We start from the raw sequence: 2,977 nt of genomic DNA, 5'->3' as shown, positions 1-2,977 counted from the left end.
CAACTTTTACCTTTTATTTTTTTAAAAAAAAAAACCAAAATGAAAAATGAAAAAAATGTCTGAAGCAACCCTATCTATTTTTGGCATTTCTTTTATTTAGTATTTTTTTAAAATGAAAAATAGTATTTTTCTTCATAATAATGACATTTTCTTAAAAAAAATGACATTATTATGAAAAAAAATATCATTTTTCATTTTAAAAAAAATACCAAATAAAATAAAGACAAAAAATAGATAGGGTTACTTTAAACATTTTTTCCATTTTTTATTTTATTTTATTTTTTTAAAATAAATAAGGCAAAAGTTGGACTTTTGTTGGGCAAAAAAGTTGGGTCCCTATCATTCCTCTTAAATTTAATGCACTCATCCAATCGTGTGTATATATATTTACACAGTTTTAGCTTAATCGGCTGTGAACCACGCCTTATAAAGTGGAGGTCAGTAGTTTAAATTCTCTATTTCCCTTTTCTTGTGTGAACATGTAAAAAAAAAATAAAAAATTACTAACACTAATTAATTTTTAGATAAGATGGTAAAAAGACCAAATCCCAACACTAGGAGCACTAGAATTTTTACCACAAAATTTCTTAAAAACCTATATGACAATTTATAATGAAAAATCAATAAAACATCAAATAATTATTTCTCCGTTATCTTCTGTGACTATTAATGTAGACTAGAGAATTGTCGGCTTGTTATAATTCTTTACCTCCTCGATCTCTGCTTATATTTTCTGATTTTATGTTTTTTAAGGCATGTAATTAATACATCCAGCTTGCTAAATAACAACATGTTTGTTGTAGTTTAATCAACGATCAAGATTGAATATTAAAGTTGACTTATTTTTATAAGTTTTTAATATGAGAGAGAAAATGAAAAGAGATTTCGAGAAATTTAATTTTGACCGTTGATTAAACTACAACATGCATGCTATTGTTTTAATAACAACATGTATGTCAAATTCGTAATTAATAGATTAGGATCTCCTAAAATTTTTTTAAAATTCTAGATTCTCAAATTACACAATTCTGGCATTTTTAGGCATTGAAATACTTGAAAAATGCCACCTATTAAAAATGTGATATGTTACAATTGAAAATTAAGTATACTTTCATCAACTTCTTGCTCTCTATGTTGTAAAAAGGCTTTAGGCCAAAAATTATCTTTTGATTTTACGAATAAGAAACGCCTCTATAAAAGTGAAAAAAAAAAAAAAAAAAAAAAAAAAGCATTTAATTTAAAATGAAAATTATTTTTAGTTAACTCAATTAACATGCCACATTTTTATTATGCATCATTCTTCAAGGGTTTTAATGCTTAAAAACAATATAAATTGTATAATTTGAGAATTTAAAATTTTAAAGAAATTGTATGGGATCTTCATCGGAAATTAATAGAGAATGGAAGTTACAAATTTAATATGCTACTACTTCCTTTAGGTTTAGGGGCAGGTAGATGCAAATCCCGTGTTTCAAGGAAAGAAATTTAAATGCGGCATTCTTAATTCTAATAATTTAATAAATCTGTCTATTTAAAAAAATTAAATATCAATCAATTTCTCTTACAAAATTTATTGTTTTTAAGATTCAAATCGAGAATTCATCCCACTCTTCTTGTTAGTATAGCAATTAATTCTTCATAAAGAAAGAAAATCCACATGATAAAGATGGGTTATCCACTTATCCCCCTATATTCTCTCTAAATTTTTGTAAAGAAGAGAAATCCTTCTTTGTAAGGTGAATAAATTTTAAGGGTGCCTTTGACATTGTGGATATATAGACAAAAAAATGCAATTTTAAATCAAATTGCAAAAAAATATAGGATTGGGGATTACGTTTTTAAAAAATTACAATTTGAAAACCTAGAAAATCTATGTTTTCCAATTGCAGGTAAGGAAGTATTTTTTTGAAAACGCATAATTTTAAAGGCTAAAATACAATTTTATTCAACGCTGCATTTTTTAAAATCGCGTTTTCAAGTCTCACATTTTAAAATCTCTATTTTTAAATCACACTTTTTTGAAAATAGCAAATCCAAACCGACCTTAATTAACTCTTTAGAACCCCCCCAAAAAAAAAAAAATGAATATGGTAAAAATTTGAAAATCTGTTATTGAATTTAGAAAAGAAATCCCTTCTTAGAGCATTCACATTAGTTTATATATATATTTTAATGCAAAATGGCTTATCAAAACACACTCTATCTAATTTAACTAATGAATTTTAAAAGACACCATAGATCCGATTATTTTTTTATTTTTTATCTATATCATTTAAATTATTTATTATTTTTTTTATAAGGATTGTATTTTTCCTAAAGATCATATTTTTCAACTTTTGGGAAAAAAGAAACGTGGAGAGAGAAATAGTAGAAGAAAATTTTGGGAAAAGAGAGATGTGGAAGAAAAATTTTGAGAAAAAAAAGAGATGTGAAGAGAGAAATTGAATATTAATGAGATGATGTGTGAAATAGTGCCTACTATATGTAGCGGTGCACTATTCACAAATGCAACAAAAATACATTTTGCATTTGAGGTGCATAATCCGATGTAGAGGGTTTTTTAAGTGTTTTTCTTATATATTTTAAATAAAAGTAATAAATAGTTAAGCCATTGAGAGTGCTCTTAGAATTATTTACTTATAATTTAAAATTTAATTGCAAAGGTGTTAGAACCGAAGATAACTCAAAGGCATTTAAATTGCTCTTAAAACTTAAATGGTGACTCAATCAAACAATCAAATAAGAAATTTCACCAACAAAATTCTGAAAATCTCTTCAAATTTGATGGACTTTCGTTGCTAAAACAAGCATAAATTAAGGAGTAAGTAATGAGAGTCTCTTCTATCAAGATGTAGTGTAAACTTTATTTTACAGCCTTCAATAAAAATTTGATACATTATGTAAAACTTTATTTGGCTTTGCTTGCCAAGCAGGGGCGGAGGCTTTTGCAGTATCCAGATTCATTAGTGGCTAAAGT

This window comes from Corylus avellana, chromosome ca8 (assembly GCF_901000735.1).
Source record: "Corylus avellana chromosome ca8, CavTom2PMs-1.0".
Taxonomy (NCBI): Eukaryota; Viridiplantae; Streptophyta; class Magnoliopsida; order Fagales; family Betulaceae; genus Corylus; species Corylus avellana.
The sequence above is the reverse complement of the archived record's forward strand: the minus strand, read 5'-3'. Positions refer to the sequence as shown.